Below are 20,259 nucleotides of genomic sequence, written 5' to 3' on the forward strand. Positions count from 1 at the left end.
CATGGAGGCAGCGGCTAATACCGCGTCACACCGCATTGGAGCTTCACTTAGAAATATTTCCAAACATGTATCTGTCCAGTAGAAAATAAATTATTCCCCTTTCGTATTCTATGTTTGACTTTATGTGACCTTTCTATTTGTCACATACCTACTCTATATTTAGCTGTCTACACTGTCTTACGAAAAGTACGGAAAATTACTGATTGAATATTTTTAGTACATTGTTGTGAACGGAGAATGGATAATAAGTGCGGAGGGTTGTCAAATATTTTTTTAACATAAACTACTCTTAAATTTGTGGAACGGGTCGAAATCGAAATTTCTAAATATAAACATAAATTCAGAGATAATAACACATCCCTAACTAGTACAAAATAATTACTAGTCGATTCACACATAGCGCTATCGACAAAACACTCCAGCAATGACATGTATAAATATTGCAATTTCGAATGAATTGTGCGGTTGCAACACATTGACAGCCATTGACACAGTCCCGGCACGTTTCACACAGCGATGCGTGGCAGCCCTGCGCTTCAACATCTTTATACGTGCATGCACACGAATACACTGAGTCCCAGGGTTGGCTCAAATAATGATTAACACAGATTTACCTCAGCAAAAAGGTCTTTTTTTTTGCACTTTGTATCGAATCGAAATTCACTGTTTCTTTAGTTAATGTTGACTTTCCCTTAAGGGAGTTTTCGATTGCAAATGTTGTTTGTTTTTTAAAAGCTTTTCCAAAAGTAAAAGGATATTGAGTTTCAAGTGTTTTCGTTAAGCAATAGATTTTGAAACTAAAATAAAGTAAATACGTACCTTAGTGTTGAATTTGGGCAGTTCATCCTGTAAAGCAAAAAAACAATTGTTAATAATTACAACTGTAAACGATAAAGCAACATATTGGTAAATTTCATCTTTGTCTCAGGCTATATTTTTTTTATTATTAAAAACTAATAACTCACTAAGGAGTTATATCCTGTGTCACGAGGGGTACCACACATATACAAGACACCCAAACTCAGAAAAAGCATTCGTGGACCACACAAATGCGGCCCACGCGGAGATCAAACCCGCGAAAAGACGCACCCTGAAGGTTTGGATGGCGACCTCAACGACTCGGCTATCTGTGCAGTCAACTCGTAATTCTAGAACAATTTCACGCTATAAATAAACATACCAAATTTGGAGTAGTGTTTGCTATAAGTATAATACTTAATAGAAAAAAAAAACATCTGAACTGGGTTAAGTGCCCTACTTAAAATAAGAATACAGTAAGTTATAGCAGTAAAATAAAGTGTAACTATCAACTCTTAACAACCCTATAATATTGAAGTTGCGAGAGCACAACGACGAACACTTCATGCACATTTAAAATGTTCTTCAGAGTAAGCACATGCACTTTAAATTTTATTGTGATTTCATGAAATTATTTCCGATTTAAATCCATGCAAGTTACATGAATATTGTAGTGTCAATAATTGAGTTAAAAACACCAAGTTTTCTTCATTAATTGTGTAGGGAAGAGTGATAGACTAGTGGTATGATCAATGGACTACCAAATCTAAACTCGCAAGTTTGAATTCCAAAATGCCTTTTTTTCTGAATATTTGTGTGTTTTACAAATTAATGATCACTTAAAGCGTCATCGTAAGAAACCGTCGCGATGGTTTGTCGTAACGAAACTGGCTGAACAGATAATTATTCATGGGTGCATAAAGCTATTATCAGAGACCTATCACGGCTTTATTTTTGACACCGGGTTGTACAACAACCAAAAAAAGGAAGTAATTGATGTTTTTTATTCATTTGATAATGATTTACTCACGCTTGTTTAGCGTGAGACCTAAATTGGACCTAACCGGAGCCTAAGGCATCTCTGTCTCATTATTACCTAAATAAATCATTATGTATCATCTTAAAGAAAGTTACAGTCACATGAAAAATATATAGCTTAAAACTTGAAAAAATTGTACTTAGATTCATACAGTACTATTATTTTGTGTATGTAGGTACATATATATTACCTACATGTTCAGTTATGTATTATTTGAGCCGTATAATACCACGATATGTGTGAGTGCACCATATGCGGTCTGCACAGCCATTTTGTACCCAGTCCGTTTACTGGCTTATGAGTTAGCAACTCGTATTTCTAATATTACTATCAATCTAAACCAACCACAACTTATAGTAAACAATTCTTATTTTGATTTCCCCTCATGTTATTCTAACTTCCAGGCCGTCATTTGTTTTATGTATAATGAAATTAAAGTGACCATTCATGCATGCAGTTGCCAAATTGCTTTACGCCGACTGACATCCAATTTCCAGGTGACTGACAAGATAGTCTCTATGGGGTCATGGTTTGCGGCTGTCCAAACGCTACAGGGATGATTTCAACTAGACTATCAATTGTCTACTACAAATAATCAATCAAATACATCCCTTGTACCATTGGGATAATGTTCATTGTTACTTTGTCGTCGGATAATGTAAACTGGGGCAGAGTTTAATTAATTTCCTTCCGAACTATGATTATTGAAATTAAATTATGGATAATGTAAAATGGATTGTGTATAAATTTCATTTGATACGTGATTGTTTTGTTTTGTATGGATTGTTGATTCATCAGAAAGTAGTTCAGCTGTAAATTAAAAAATATACTATACGTATTTATACAGTATTCGTTAACAAATATCAAGTCGTACAAAAACGCATTCCATTAAATTTGTATTGTTTGGGATGAGCTTTAAACGATGTGTTTAAAAAATATGTGATGAAATTCCCCGTTTTAAACTGCGACAGTCCGAAACTTGTATCTCGAATTCATTAATATAGAAATGTTTAACGCTGTAACAACGAGACTACTCTCTCAAGCCTCATACTTATCTCCATTTATCACAGGAAGCAATAAAGACGCTCGTAACAATATATTTGCGTCCTGTTCTCACAGTGTGGCTAATGATACTGTTCGCAAATAAAAGGGGAAGCTTTTAGAAATTGTGGACGCGTTCTCATGTTGTGGAAAGGCACTTAATACCACGTGTTTACTCCGTTTTGACAAATTGTTTCGTGTGAGTTCGCTTACGCATCTTACTGCGTGGGCATCACGGGTGATGAGAGACGATGACTAATAGTCGAACTCGACTTGTAATAATAAAACTGAAATAGAAAAAGGACCTCCAAATGTGTAATGTGAGTTTTGTTTCCTGGCGTTGCAGACAATTGAATTAAAATCAATTCTCATTTGCAGTGAACTACTTTTAAACTGTCTGTTATAATAAATGTAGTACCCTATGGTAGTATTTGTTTCTATGTTTCAGCAATGTCATTTGCGAATTAAAATTCGTACTACGAAGTAATTATCAATAGAAAGAAACGGTGAAGAAAAATATGATACATTTATAATATTACGTCAAGCACATCTTGAAATTTTTAGAGGCAACTTAGCTCCTGTAGGTTTTATATAAAACGTACGAAAAGATGAAAATTCCCAATACAATGATAATAAAGTTATTTCTTCAAAAATTGACCGATTACTTTGTACTATTTTTCTTCTTTAAATCAAATCTTGGCAACATTGCGTCGCACTAAGTTATAACACTGTTACAGTCATGTTATTATGATAGCACTGTCCTACAATGCCTGATGCAAGCCAAATCAAGACGGATGTTGTACCAGACGATATATTACTTAAGTCTGTCTGGTTTCAACGGACCCAGGAAGTGGATTACACGCCGTTGTTTTCGAATGTTTGGCAAGGGTTGCGATTTGTTCCTATCTGATAATGTTAAAAGGAAAGTTTACTCTGTTTGTTACAGATTCAGGTCAGAATGGGTTGAGTCGATCTAGTAAATATAGCTTCTTTATTGAGAGCTATTTTTTATCTTGGCTTTTTATGTAGTATAGTGCCAAAATTTTGGTAAAAAAAAATTGAATCGATATTTTTATCGTATTTGATGTTGTGATGAAATAGATGTTCTGTGTATGGATTTCAACGCACATAGTGTAGGTTTAATCCCAACGCAGGCCAAATATCGATGTGACTTTTTAAGTTAACAATTTACTCACTAAGGATTTAATCGGCATTGAATCTTTGCGACACGGAATTTTTCACAAACGTTCAAGTCAAATATAAAATTAATAGAAAATTTTACCAAATATTTTACTTTTTAAAGCATAATATCACCTTAATTACTAAAAAAAATTACTTCCACACCAATTTTAATACTCAACATATTTCATGTTTTATATTAAACTTGTCTCACCTCAAGTAACGTTACGAAAATAAATCAAGACGTTAGGAAATTAAAAGAAACATTTTTAAAGGTAAAGTTGCTGGCAAACAATGTTGTTAATACCGTAATAAAGCCGAAAGAAAAACATTGCTTTCTAAACTCTGTTAATGTATACTTTGGCTACGTAAAAAATCGTAGCTTAGTAGTAGTATTGAAATTAAGAACTTAGAGCGGAAAGTTTTTTGAGCCACTGAACTTTTTACTATTTATTTTATACTTTAAAGATGCAACGGTTTACTCTCCCGTATTTATTGGGATTGTCTGACTAGTTCCGGAATCATGTTGACAGACTGGCGTGCGATTCGAAGAGTTCAACGCTTGAAGTAAGCTACATGTCACCTAACGCAAACGCTAACGAATCGCTCAAACGTTGTGTACTGTAATTTCAAAATCACGACACAAATGAATAAAGACTATTACTATACTATTGACTATACCATTCTGCAATTTCTCTAAAACATAACACAAGGCCTTTACCAACTAAATCTACATTGTAAACACCGAACCAGGTAACAATTACCAAAATGTCTCTTCATTAGCCTGTAAATTTGAACATTTTCTGATAATTGCCTGTAAATTGCTGCCTCATTTACATTACTGCATATTGCTTAACAATAACGACATATAATGGTTTGTTTTGCTTTACAAGGAAATGATTTTGATTGTGAACACGCGATTCTTGAATTACACCTACTTTATTATGAGTGCTTCTAACTGTCGCACTTTAAAACACTAATGGTTAGTTGTGTCTTAAGATATATAAAATCGTTGATGAAAAGTTTTACGCGAATAGTTGTTATTTGATGCACAAAATATTTACGTTCAACCAAAGATAATTAAATCGTTACAAAAGCTCATTTCTACTTGCAAAGGCAGATCGTAAAAGAATTTTACTTCTTTATTCGACAAGTATGAACCGCTAACAGTTTGAGATTGTCTGTCAAAAACAGTAAAATTGTAACCCTCATTCCTTAAACTTTACGCATAAAACGAGTAAAGCATTTTCATTGAGTACATGAAGGCGTTTCTTGGATCCCTAAAGATTACAGAATTTATTTTGCAGTATAATATTTTATATATCTACTATATTTATTCTTTAAAATGAATTCCGTTGTTTTGGTTGGTCCCTCTGCCACAATGATGTATTTTATGGTTTTAGTTAGACAGTTTCAATTTTCAGTCATTTTTAATCTTTTTTCCCATAAAAAACTCAAAATTTACACGGATCCTATTATGTGCCAATTTGCATTTGCCCGGGTTTTTTTTTGCAAAATCGAAAAGATGAATACACCGATTCAATGTTTAACTTTGATATAATCTCCTGTAGGTTGTCGATAACCTTTTTTGGTAGTTAATTAGTAAAAGGACTAAAAACTTGAACTTCCAAAATAGTCTAAGGGTATATTTATTCTAGGGTAAAATCTAAGCCCATTGAACCGTAAATCTGTCAGAGTGTAGGAAATTTATCTTCAAAAAAACAACATACTCTATTCTATCAAGACTACGTCAAACACAAGTAGCTTAGTACCGTCAGCGTCGAAAGTTATTAAGAATATTTTTCCGATGTTCAATCTACTTTCTTTCCCAGTTCCAATACTGATCGACTGTATTTGACTGCGTTTAAGAGCTTCATAAATTTGACTGTATTCATGAACTATCGTTACTGACTCTACCATGACTATGTCAGTATATAGAAATCAATTAAATTGTCTATATAAATGAGTATACACCCAAACCTGTGTCATGCATTTGACATTGCTATATGCTCGTTAATTTATACCAAGTACCAAACAGTTTATCACTAATGATGTGTCATAATGTCATATCTAACGAGGAAACGTTATTGTGGGGTATTTCCGGCCATTGTGGATTAGATCGGGATTAGTACTTTGCATAATGTACCATTGTTAGTATCTCAACAGTTTGAATACTAATTTCCCGAAATTGAATTGGAATATTAACATTTGTTTTGATAAGTAGGTATGTGTAATTTATTAAAATAAAGGAAAAATAAAAAGAGCATATCTTATTAGCTGATTTACTTGTCTTTTGCCATGATTTTTTAGAGCTTGTAAAGGCTAAATAAATGAATTAAAACTCGTTGGACTTTTGTCAGTTTGTGACCTAACAGCTTCAGCAACAGAACAGCTCAATAATATTGAATATTATGAAAATATTATAAATTTTAATATAAGTATTGCAAAATACGTACGCATGAAACTTTCAGCTTAATTGGAAATCTAAACGCGGTTAAAATGACAAGGGAACAAATGAAATTAAATAAAAAATTGCTATAATAATCTACAAGTGGAAAGATATAATTATAAATTCAGAAGTAGCTCCGGATACCCTGAAATAACAAAAGAACAAACTTTAAAGACAACAAAGCAAGACTTGTAGCTCTTTTACGTCAAACTTTCGTTCCATTTTAGTATCTGATAATGTCGAAGAGGTGAGCACATAAGGCACACTTGCGCACTCACTATAAATAAAACAGCCGTTGCTGTTGGAGGAGCGAGACGCCGAGACGGTGCATTACACGTGTGTAATGCACCGTCTCGTTCACACCCTAGCAACAGTTCTCTTTTAAGAGGTTGTAGTGCAGGCACTGATATGAAAATGAAAAATGGTTTCTTGGAAGTTCAATTTCAGAATGTAGTTCACTATTATATTATCGAAGAAGTTGCAACGAGTGTGTCAAGTATAGTAGATAGTCAATAGCTCTAATAAAAAACAGCCTGTTGTAGCCTCTTAGTAATAATAGAGTACTTTTTCGTGACTATTACACTTAATAGACCCAAAGGTCTTGTGAATTGTATTAACTCATGATAATGGGCAGTAAAAACACCCTAACTGCTAATTACAGCGCGATGCGATCAACGAAATACATTCCTGAAATCGGGATTACTACAAAACCTTCATTAGGCATTTCATTAATTGGGTTAAATGTATGTAGCAAATTTCTATACATAGCTATAGTTAGTCTGTGTCCCGCGGTGTTACCCGCCATTTTTGAACTACACTATTTTCAGATTTGTCACTAAATATTAGTTTTGTTCCGAAATAAAATATTCCTAAAATAAAATAGTCCTCGCTTAACCAAATATTACAAAAACTTTCGCCTTTATTATCTTGTGTGACATAGGTAATCAAATTTGCATGCAAAATATACATTCGTGACAGGAGAAATAATAACCTTTGTCCCAAAAAAATGTTTACTTACTTTGTCTTTTATGTGTCCAATCAATACATCTCTACATATCTGTATACAACAAATTCTAGTATCTGTTTGTAATATTGAAATTGTCGTTCTTTGCTAAATGACCTTTAACAACACCATTCACATCTTTTTTTTACTTTCTGTATTTGTGTTTGTGCCAGCTAATCGCTGAAATGTCTGGACCGATTTTGATGTGACGCAACTTTTATTAGCAGATAGCTGATGCAATTACGCTGCTTCAGCTCTAGCTACTTTTTAGTATATGTTCAATTTACGCGGCCGAAGTCGTGGGTACAGCTAGTTTTAAACTAAACAACATAAATGCAGAGCAGGTGCTAATAGTTAGACTAACTACACGCACAACTCTAAACTCGATACAACCACAGAATTAACAGCAATCTAAGTTTCTTAATTGGACATGCAACGAATCCGAACTTCAACTGTTTAAAGCGCATGTGTTTAACAATTGTAAGCAATCGCGAAATCGGTTTCCACACTATACAATGGATAGTGAACCCAATGTTTATAATTACCGCCGTGGCATGTTATGTAAATTCTGCAGCTAGCCGATTCGCATAGCAATCAGATGCAATGTTTGAAGTGCGTATTCCTAGAGCTGTTTCTGTTTCAGTCCGATCTCAATATAGACAACCGAGTTCTCACTAATTTTGCTTTATGTTAACTGCGTTATTAATTATAAGCTTGTATTAATAAGGTGTATAAATAAAAATGTTTGCCAACAAATATAAGTTATACATATACAGCCCGGCGACATAATGACAAATGACATAATGACATCACCATTGTAGCGCCACGCATGAACGTTGCAAATTAGAATACAACGTATGAACTATGCCCCTAAGATATATAACCACCATACATTATTCCAGTTCACATACAAAACACAGCGGAAACATTTCTCACTATCATCCGAAAAACAGATTCCAAATACCGCAATATTTGGTGCCAGAATAAGAAAATCTTTTATTTATCCTTCAGTATCAAATTATCAATATAGTGGGATGTATACATGTGGGAATCGAGCTTTTGGCCTCGTTCCTAAAAAGACAGCTCTTGAAAGAAGCGGACGGCCCTGTCATTACGAACAGCCGACGTCAATTTGCACGCTAGATCGAACATTACACCGTCGTTTGCAGGAAAATCCTAAAGATTTTGAGCCAAAAACTATAACTAAAATAAATTTGTTAAGGTGAAGGATATTTTGTTGAATAGGTATTTTCGTATCTACTTAAATTGACTTTGTATTTGTTTATTTTATCTGACGTAACTGACTGTTTTCTTATACCCGAATAATTCTTTGTTAAAATATTCTTACACAATTTCAAAATTCGACTACCGTTATGGTAGGAAAAACCAGTTGATTAAAACGATGCAATAAGAAAATGAATGTAAGTGAGCCAAAGAGTTTCCATTCCAAATGGAGATTGGATGTAGATTGGTATATTTTGTTTTTTTATTGCAATCTTAGAAGCAACGTTATATTAGCCACCTACACTTTTAGGAGGGTTACTTTCTCTAATAATACCTGACTTGAAACTAATCGGAACGAGGTCAGTAGAACTATACTAAGCTCAATATTGACCCAACTATTTAGAGTACCGTGCAGAAACTAGTTCAACAGCAATTTATTCAATTATCAGCATAAAAATAGTAAAAAAGCTATAAAATAATTTTGCACATTGCCTTTAACGTAAAAACTTTCAGCGTAAAATTATAAGAGAAACTACATCAAACATTATTTTAGTTCATTACAGGTCAGTTATAATAAGCTTTCCGTGACAGTCTAAGTAGCGATTTGAAATACTAAGCTTCAAAGAAAGAAATATATAATAAGTAGATGATTATAAAGTTGTGTAATAGAACACGCAAAGGTATACCTGCAACGTACCCTTTGCTGAAAGTAATCAACTTCTTGTGACGGTAATAACAGCTTGTTTTCTGCTTTGTAATATCATGGGCTAACATTGGTGGTAATACTATCAAAGTATTCAGTAAAATATAAGCTTATAGTAAATTATCCTTTGCTATGTGAAAGGACAAGAAAAAATAAAATAAAATGAACGTATGAAAGAATATGGAACCATATTGATCATTAGTCCACTGAAGATAAAACTCTCGTTAAGTAGACAAATATTCCTCTTCTTTAATAGTATAAAAAAGGGCCATAAACATCAATTGCAGCAATGCCCGTCGAGACCACTGAACGTAAAACATTCTTCCACTTATTATTTTTACTAACGATACATCTCTAAAATATATCCCTGTTTATTTATTAGGATCCCACTTATAAAAGTACGAAATACAAACCTTAATACGGATAAATCCCTCGCACAGCTCGCTTACGTATACTTCTCAATTCCATTTGTACATTATGAAACTAGCGCGACTGACGACGTGTTAAAAATGCATATAAACCGTACTCCGTCTGAAAAATTACATTTTCTGCCAGCATTCTTATGTGTTAGCAAATTGTACATGTGTATAAATGAGGGTACAATGTTTGCAATGGAATTTGTAGTTTATTTTTATGTTAAGAAAACGGAATTTAGGATTACTACTGGATTAGTGGTTAACAAACATTTTTGTTTCTTTTTCGAATAGTTTTTATAGTTTCAGTTTCAATGGCATGGCTGCATATGCCAGACAGGTTTGCTCACGAAACGACGAAATGGGATATTAGTATGACAAGATTTAAATATCGTAACGAAGATAAAAGTTTGGTAACTTCAACCCCCAAAATGTATCTTGGATTAAATTTAATTCTTGGTCAATTCCTAATACAATTCTTCTTTACCAAGTGTCTCGAATACTATCTCATGTGTCTCATTGTCAAAACAGATGCCAAAACACAATTTTGAAACCTGACTCGAATCCAAAAAGAGGGTAAATTCTATAAACTCCGATTAGCTTTCCTCGAAACGGTGCAATGTGTCTGTTACAAGTCGCGAGCCCGAAAGGTGCTGACATTTTCACTTTCCAAATAACATGATAAATCTTAAGTGAAAAGTATTATTACTTATACGAGCAAAATACGCGATATACAGCGAAAGAAGAATATTTCACGTGTTGGCCTTAGATACCTCACCAAATTCCGAAAAACATTAAATTTCGCCTCTATAATACTTTTACGGATTTCGGGGTCAATTTGTTATAACCAGTGAATATCCATAAAAGCCCTTGCAGTATTTGTAAGGTATTTCTACAAATCACAAGGTTTGGCAATTGATACTGAACAAGATATGTGTGATTTCGGGCTTATTCGTCACAAATTGTCATAATCAGTAAATACTTGCAGCATTTATAAGAGATTTCTGCAAACCACAAGGGTGGACACTGGACATTGAACAAGATAGGATAAACCAGTAAATAGAGTGGTTTCTGAGAAGACCCCTCACAAGGGAGTTTCGTAATGACGTTGAATGCTGACGCCTTACTTAGAGAACTTGTATCTAATATTTGGACTCAGCTTAACTAACTTCGGCACAAAGAGCAAGATATGGCTAACTGTTACTGCCCGGAAGCATTTACCAGGTACACATAAGACTGCTTGTTAGACAGAATAATATACAGGTCTCGAATGGATGTTAACTTGATTGTAGCCTGGTGTTTTTTTCACCTTGTTCATGTACTTTTGGTGATCAACGACTTACACTGTCAAGAAAATCAACGCTACTCCTTTGCAATAAATACTGGGGCTGTGCGAAATTGTGTTAAAAAAGCTTAGCCGACAGTCTAGTCTGTATCTCATGAACCGTGGTAGGAGGAAAATTGAAATTTACACAGATGGTGGATTTACGGTGCCGCTGCAACCATTTCGACCATTTTCGTGACAAATTTTGTTTTTCTGCATGTTTATGAGATATCGAGAGTCCTTCTCACATTTAGCCCGCTTTTTTTCTAGATGTCTGAATAACTATAAGGGGAAAGCCGTTCAGACCAGTTAAAATTCAAACCAGCAATTATTTCACATACCTAGTCGCGAAAAAAATCCATATATTTTTCCTCCATAGTAAAATTGCTACGTAATTATTATAAACACAGCTGAAACAATTAGACACGAACCTGAATACAAATAATACTATAACCAGATTTAATCGTTTATTTATAACGTTAATAAATTTATTACGGCTGTTGTTCTTTGTTCGCTAAGCTTGTAACACGCGCTGAGTATTATTTATATAATGTACTTGACTAAGCTTGCAAGCAAGACGATTAAGTGTAAGATCAGAAATCGCTAAGGCTAAAAATCCACTGTCCATCTGTTCGTCGTTTGATACAAGACTAAATCTCGTGAACATTTTTTTAACTAAATAGATGGTTAGTTTTTTCAGTAACTTCAGAGCAACCAGTCCGACACGTACTTGTCCTTTTTTTACTCCACGCTTCAGATACGATTAATCTGTTCAACAGTTCAACAGTTCTGAAAACAACTCATTTGCCAGGATAATAATAATGGTAAGAATACTTTTCATCTTTATCATTAGATATGTTTCAAGGCTGACCGTTATTGTACACTGAATATTATTCTTGGTGGGTATTTGAAAACGTTTATTCAGCTGAAGTTCATCAAAGAAACAACGAAAGGTTTTTTTTAATTGCGTAGAAAATTCAGTGTGCTGAAAACGTTGATTTAAAAAAATATTCTGTAGCATACCGATATATTTCATACAATTTTTTGATCAAAAAGAGAGCGAGAATTTTTTTCTTGCTGTTTCAACAGGCTTAAATTTCGAGACTCACAATACTAGCATTTTACCAAAACTTTTTACCCTGCCATGAAAATATTAAAAAAATACAGACATCTATTTAATTTAAATCCTGAAAATGTTTTACAGGAAACTACAAAACCACTTCTGCTTCTATTACAACAATTAAGTTAATTAGGGGCGTTAACAAGAACATTAAAAGTAAGGTCAGACATTTACCTCAACTCGTTGGTAATGAGTGAAACATATTTTGTTCTCGTGCAAGCATTTCTAACAACTATTATACCTCAATTGTTTTAATAACCTCATTACTGGTTCGTGAAACCGTTAAAATACTGGCAGTAGAATATTCATGACGTTTTGCCTGACACAGAAGCTGTTGTGTCTATTTATGTTGCATATCATATAAGTGTGTTATGTTACGATTTGTTTTAACCATCGACTCATAAAAGTTGAACTGTGCTATAACTTTGAGTTTTCTGTGTGTCTGAGGCAAAATAAGTTCTTAAACACCAAAAGAGATACCAATCCGATATTTGTTATTTGAAAAGTAATTTAGTCGGGAATATTTTTAGCTATCTTTGACTAAAATCGCTCCAAGGTGGCAGTCGACGCAAAGTGGTTCAATATTTCTTATCAACTCTTGGAATATTATGCGTATCAATTGTCTGTTTGACTTGAGAATTTTTAATTAGCTCGAAGTTTTTTTTCTGAGTTAGATATATGACAGTTTTTTTTTATTGATCTTGTACAATATTAAGTAAATTACATTGCAATTACAAAAGTACTTAACGTAGTAAAGGAAGCAAAAAGTGATGGAAATGGTATATCGATAGTAGTTTATTTGCTTAGAGTATTTCCGGATAAACCTTCTTTTCATATAACCTGTCTGACTTGAATATCTAATACACTAAAATTATTCCGCTCATATTCAGTTTAGCGACACACTTATTGATTCAACGTAACATTTGACTTGCTATATCTTTGTAATGAGAGAGCAGACTACATAACTAATTCACGTTAATTGAAAGTGTGTTTTGACTTGACATGGTATTGTTCAAGTGTTCCCATTTTAAGAGCACAAAATATTCGCTTATGTGTAGTAATAAAATTATTTAACATACAAAACCTGCGGCATTGCATCGGGTACCTCACAAATGATAAAAATATTCCTAATTTCCATTTTTTTTACCACAATTTAATACGTTTTTTAATGTTGTGAGTGTCAACGGTTATATATACTGTGTACCAATTATTATAAATTAAAGAATGTGTGAATTTTCATGCTAATTAATTAAATAGATACATATGTAGTAAAACTTGAAAGAGAACTAATTACTTCGCAAAAATACACAGCTACAGGGTATTTAAGCAAGAAATCACACAGAAGCAGTGTTGTGTGCCATTCGCAGTGTTAGCAGAACCAAATTAAATAGACCTTATTAGGTAAAGAATTGTACTTTAATTGGTCCACTTCATTTAACACGCTCTACGTAGCAATTTAAATTAGACTCTACAATTAAGCTAACAGAATCCGTTTTTCGTTATCTTTTTCGCCAATATATTTTATTCCAACCATTGTCTCGGTGTCTGTCTAAGCACAGCTGTCGACTTGTGGTTTGGTTACCCGAATCTGGTAACTGAATTTCGAATTTAGAAGCAAATTCTTGATGATTTTATCAAATAATCAGAGTTTTCGCTTAGAATTCAACTTTAAATATAGTTACAAAACGAAGTTATATTTTGTATTTTGTCAAACCACTGATAACCAAATTTGGGCATCGAGAATTAAATTAGTCAGCCTACTTTCGGTTTCCATCTACCGAATACAATAATATAACTTAATACATCTGTCAAAGGGCTCTTAGAATTTTAAAAAAAATATATTGAAAAAGTAAACCAGTTTACAAAATTCCATCAGCGTTGTATCTCAAAGGATTTTTAGAAAACCAATAAAGTTGCTGCTTGCAACTTGCAACGAAATCGATTTTTCAACTGCGCGTTACGAGAAATTTTTGAATCGAACGTTGTTGATATTAGAATTTCTCTAAAACCATGAAGAATTTTCTGAGAGGTCTTAGGCCCGCAAAGGCAAACGAAGATCCCAGGAATCCAATAACATCGTACTGTGTACAATAATGTGAAGTTGACCCTCACTATTAGTATTAATATTACGCGTGTAAACGGGTCCCTTGGGTAATTTATCTTCATTACATTAAATGGATTTTGTTTCTTAGAACATAACGGCGCCATATATTTGTGGTTATGTACATAGGTGTTGTCTTTATTATAAGGAAAAATAGAGTAAAAGATTTGTAAACATACTAGAAAATAGTTCTTACCAGACGAGCGGTCACTACATCAAGCCCAATATGCATGGCATGTCGGGTTCGATCCCCGCGCAAGAAAATCGTATGTAGATTACACAATCGCTGTCTTGAGTCTTGGTCTTTGTGCTTGTGACTTGAATGTTTGTAAAAATCCTGGTTTCAAGGATTCAATTAAAAAATAAATGAATATTTGTAAAACCGTCACAAGGACTAAATTCAAGAAAGAAAAAAAAAAGAGTCCTTTAAAGACCTCGTAGTAAAGACACTGAAAAAAGTACTAAATATTTTCTCGTTTGCTTTATGCATCTTCCATGGATAGGTTGCAATGCCATTTCAAATTCAAAACTATTTATTTTTATCATTCATTTCCTTGCTAAAACATACAATACAAGATAATGTAATGCCAAAATGTTCAAATTTTGATAACAGTGATGTAAACTAATTTGGTTTGTTTCTGTTTCCAAATGAGTTTCGGGCGTGATGTCTGTCAGCCGCGGCCATTTTGGAACAACTGTCAGGCGAGATTGAAATAGGCTAGATGGCATTTTCCTACGTCCCACTCATGAGAAATCACGAAACTGATTTGGCATGACAATTGATAATGTGTTTCTATTTAGATACTGTCAACATGAAAGCTGATTAACGAAACTATAATTAGAAACGATTCCAAATGTTTATTCGTATATTAATCGAAATAATATGTTACTGTCATTCATTTTTGTGACAAACTATAATAAATTGGATTGTATCATGTGACATCGACACTATTGATATCCCTCTGAACGGGAACAAGCTCCCCATATAGAGAAGTTTTAAGAACTAATCACCACGCTAGTTAACTAATTTAATTTCCAAGTACACGAAAACAAATTTTGACAATTAATTTCGTGTAACTTATTCGTGTTATTAAACTGGATAAACCATATTAATTTCTTCAAAATATTGCTTTGTGGCGATCATAAATGTAGGTACTCCAACCCTTCCGTTGGAGGTAGATCATTACTACGCTGAGAGATTAAATATCATAGGACGAAAGAAAATGAGTTTATTGGCGCAAACATTACGTGAAAATATGGGGTATAAAAATAAAAGATAATCGCTACGCGACGCGAATACTCAGTTTGACACAAACAAACACATCTATCTTTTTTATTTACACGGTTGAAATAAATTGCATGAAAATATATTTAGTATTACACATTTATCGTAAAACGACGGATATATTTGCATTCACTGGTAAATAATGGTATTATTGAACTACAAAATTTTGAACAAAATTAACAACAATTTGTACATAACTGTTTGTTTCACTATCCCGTATTTATAGAAGCAAAACTAATTGTATTAGTTTATTTAATAATAAAAAAAAACAAGTAAATAAATACTTTTAAAACACTATTCAAACCGAGTTCATAGTCTGATATTTTTTTTCTTTATCGCTATCAATTATTCAGATTTTCATTTGTGGGTTCTTAAAAAACTTTTTCGATACTAAAGTCACGTTTCATTTTACCTTAAAAATGACTCAGAACTTTTTCTCAATATTATTATTGCCATCGGATATTGCATTGTTTCAATTCAGTTCGATCTTTTCACATAAGAAATTTCAACATTTTTAGTTACTAAGTACATTATTGTACTTAAAAGTATGATTACTATGATTAGTTATACCCACTACCTCACACGTGAGATGTATTTTTTAAAACAATATTGGATTCTTGCAAAAGACTGAGTTGATTTAAAATCGATAAATACCTACTTTTCTACACCTTCCTGACCGAAATTCAATGACCACAAACGCAGATTCCTTTTTCGTGACAAATACGGCCTCCCTGCGTAAGCAGAATTCTTTTTAAACAAATCGTGTCCTCTTACTTTATCAGCCATCTAAACGAAATCCCTTAATCGCGTCTTACGATGAACCTACAACCCAAGGGCAATTGATTTGAACTGAATTCAGTACAAAGGTTTTACAAATGTTACATAAGCTAAAAGAGAATATAGTTTGAATCTACCGCCTACGCGACTGAAATACAATTCTCAAATTAATTGTAAACATAAAATACACGCCAAATTAATGAATACATTAATTTTGTATATGTATTGGTACCTACCCACATTAAATACTGTTTTAATGGGAATAGAATAGAATAGGACTAGAATATCGGGAAATTCTATTTGTCGCCTAGGAATATAAAATATTGAATCTAGAACTCGCAAATAACTTAATGAAATGTTGCTCTTGATCTTTGACAACGTAAAATTATTAAATAACAACTTATTGATAAATAATTACTAACATCCGAAAATGAACCAAACTTTAAGATGTCGGTATCACAATAACAAGGCTGAAATGGAGCTGGGCAGACCACTTGGCCAGATGAAATGACGGCAGGCGGACTTAGGCGGTGACAGAATGGTTGGCTAGGCAAAAGAAGCGTTTGTCATCCGGAATTAAAATTAATGGACGACATAGTTAATGTCTCAGGTCGATCCTGGCGAGTCTGGATGAGGCTGGCACAGGACTGTAGAAGATGGTACGAAATAGGGGAGGCATATGCCCAGTATTAGGAAGACAAAGGCAGTGGATGATGATGATGAAAATCGAAATTATATTAAAAAATAAGACTAATTAGTTAAGTATTATTTGATTAACCTTATTATAATAAAATTAAATTCTAAATCGCATTGCATTATCCGTGAACAACAATTAAAATCGCAGCTTTTGTCATCCAGAGTTAATTCGGCTCTCGTACTTGCGAATTTGAATGAGTTCCGTGTTAGTGCTGACTCAGTAATCTCTATGAAACAAGTAGAAAATAAAGCGGAATCGAGGGAATGCGGAGGATTATCACTTGCTATCCCATTGTCTTGGAACCAGCTCCCGAACAGCCGCTAGTCGCCGTGACTTAATTAAAACAGGATTTGATTAAGTAGGTTCTACATATATGAATTGCAAATATGATGTTACTGACAAGGATAAAAACGTTGGAGTCGTTATAATCTCCATTTTTTTTAAGAATCATCGATTAGTTTCATAACTATTCTATCTTCATCTCGGTAACCATGTTGTTTTTGTTCCTAGCCTACAGTACCATGCTACCATGTTCTTAACAAGGAAAAAAACCGGCCAAGTGCGAGTCGGACTCGCGCACCGAGGGTTCCGTACAAACCTGCAAGGTTATATTTTTTGTAATGTAACCAAAAATTTAAGGTTTTCGGAATTTTTCCTTTATGTGTGCTATAAAACGTTGCTTCATGCCAAATTTCAAGATTCTAAGTCGACTGGAAGTACCCTTTAGGTTTTGATTCCCTTGCGAGTATTTGCGAGTTTCAAAATATGCAGCTTAAATTGCTGTTTCTTTTGATTGCGTTGACATAGAAGTTTGATTTTGTTACAGCTTAAAGGTATTATAGACCTGAGTATTTGGTATGAATTTCAATTTAATACCTCTACGCGTTTATGAGGAAATAGGTAGTAAGTTTAAAATTATTAAAAAAATATATATTATGTGATATAATGAAAAAATTATGGTTTTCGTAATTTTTCCTTTATCTATGCTATAAGACGTTGCTTCGTACCAAATTTCAAGATTCTGAGTTCACGGGAAGCACCCTGTAGGTTTTGATTCCCTTGCAAGTGTCGAAAATTTGCAGCATAAACGGCTGTATCTTTTGATTGCGTTGGCTTAGAAGTTTGATTTTTTCACAGCTTCAAAGGACAGTAGACCTGAGTAATTGATATAAATTTCAGCTTCATACCTCCACGCGTTCCCGAGAAAAAGGGTCTTGACAGACGGACGGACGGACGGACGGACAGACGGACGGACAGACGGACAACAAAGTGATCCTATAAGGGTTCCGTTTTTTCCTTTTGAGGTACGGAACCCTAAAAATGGATGAAACTAGGTTTATTAGCCTACAATTTTATTCAGTAAAAGATGACTTTCACATGACATATTGTTAATTAACTGTCAGTATACCAACCAGCCTACACATCTGCTTTAACAAATGTATTCGTTAGCGAAACATTGTTCCTTCAATAGTCTTAGACTTGATTGAACGTGGCCTGTATACATATGTGCGTCTACAATTTCTTGAATCTTTTTCTTTACAGGTTAGACAATCACTCGCCTGTACCAAAGAATTGAACCCTTAATGAAATCTTTTGTCGTGTCAAGATGACTCGAATACCTAGCTGAAAAAATTCAGTCAGCATGTAAGTAATAGATATTCTCCTTTTTGAAAAGACCCGTTTTAAATCACCCTGTAATTGTCGGAGCCCTTCGGTAAAAATGGTTCGAATGTAATTTACGGACCACGAAACCGTTTAATTGCTACCAAAAGCTATAAATTACATTGACAGATCTTGTTATCCCGTCAGAACCGCTTCATAGCCTTTATTTAATTAGAAGCTGCACACATATAACTATGTCAAATGAGAATGTCTCATGTTTATACGTCATTGCGTTTTTTCAAATAGCAAGTATGCAAATAGCATATTGCTATTTTTTTTCAAATAGCATATTGCATTTCAATATTCCTAAGTATTCTTATAATTGTTACAATAGAAAATTATTAATATAGAGAGAGAATAGAAAAAGACAGCTAGTAACAGAAATTAACAGATAACTGGCTTTTTTCTGAACAAAAAAAATTGACAAGGTCACGTGTAAGTTCCTCTCAGTAATTGGATCAATTGAAATAAATGTATCCACATTTATTTCTTTTGTCATTATTATTCATTGAATTAGATGACGGATATGAAAAAAAATGTCCTCACCCCTATAAAGGTAGGTTAGTAGTTCAATAGACTATCATTGTCTTATTTACATATGTACTAAGTAATAATATAAGTAAAATAATATATATAAGTAAAATATATATTAATACTGTAATAAGCTTTTACAACATATTATTGTAGGAATACCAATACAGACACAAAGTTAAACACTCTAAATTCCCTTTGATGATTTATTACATACATAACACTGAACACACATCCACAAATCCAAAGCAAATCAATGAGCGATATACAAAAAATGATATAAAACGAACAAATATTTGACAGCGCGCGAACTTCCGTATTTTCATTTCCCTTTACTTTAACATATGTACAATACTTGCTATTCAAACATTTACCTATCCTTCAATAACAGTCAAACATGACAACAATGAAAACGATGAATCAAACATACACTAACATATTGTGCAGAAAACATTATTCATTCGTAAATCGAAAATCGTGAATTTGTGTAATACTTTTCGGATTGGGCGCCATTTTCATTACCTTATTATACATTGTTATCATCGAATAGTAAAAACGCTTTATCATGTCAGTCAAGAATAATAATTAAATTTTAAGATACATAAATATCATTGGCCTAGCCTTTTCCCAACTATGTTGGGGTCGGCTACCAGTCTAACTGGTTTCAGCTAAGTACCAGTGTTTTACAAGGAGCCACTGCCTATCTGACCTCCTCAACCCAGTTACCTGGCCAACAAGATACCCCTTGGTTCGACTAGTTGTCAGACTTTCCAAGCTTCTGACTACCTGTAACGACTGTCAAAGATGTAGGAGTAACAGCCGGGACCCACAACTTAACGTGCCTTCCGAAATACGGAGGAACTCGTTATGATAAAAATGGTCACCCATCTACGGACCAACCCCGTCAAGCATA

General features: G+C 33.6%; 1 protein-coding gene across 2 annotated transcripts in view; it reads right to left on the reverse strand.

The window, feature by feature from the left end:
- The window catches only part of LOC113498014 (alkaline phosphatase-like), a 103,530-nt gene that overhangs the window by 59,283 nt on the left and 23,988 nt on the right, over positions 1-20,259 (reverse strand). For both annotated transcript variants that reach the window (XM_026877889.1, XM_026877888.1), the window contains exon 2: positions 820-846. The gene's annotated coding sequence lies outside the window, so the exon portion shown is untranslated. The remainder of the gene's footprint in view (positions 1-819; positions 847-20,259) is intronic.

This window comes from Trichoplusia ni, chromosome 10, assembly GCF_003590095.1.
Source record: "Trichoplusia ni isolate ovarian cell line Hi5 chromosome 10, tn1, whole genome shotgun sequence".
In the NCBI taxonomy this organism is placed as follows: Eukaryota; Metazoa; Arthropoda; class Insecta; order Lepidoptera; family Noctuidae; genus Trichoplusia; species Trichoplusia ni.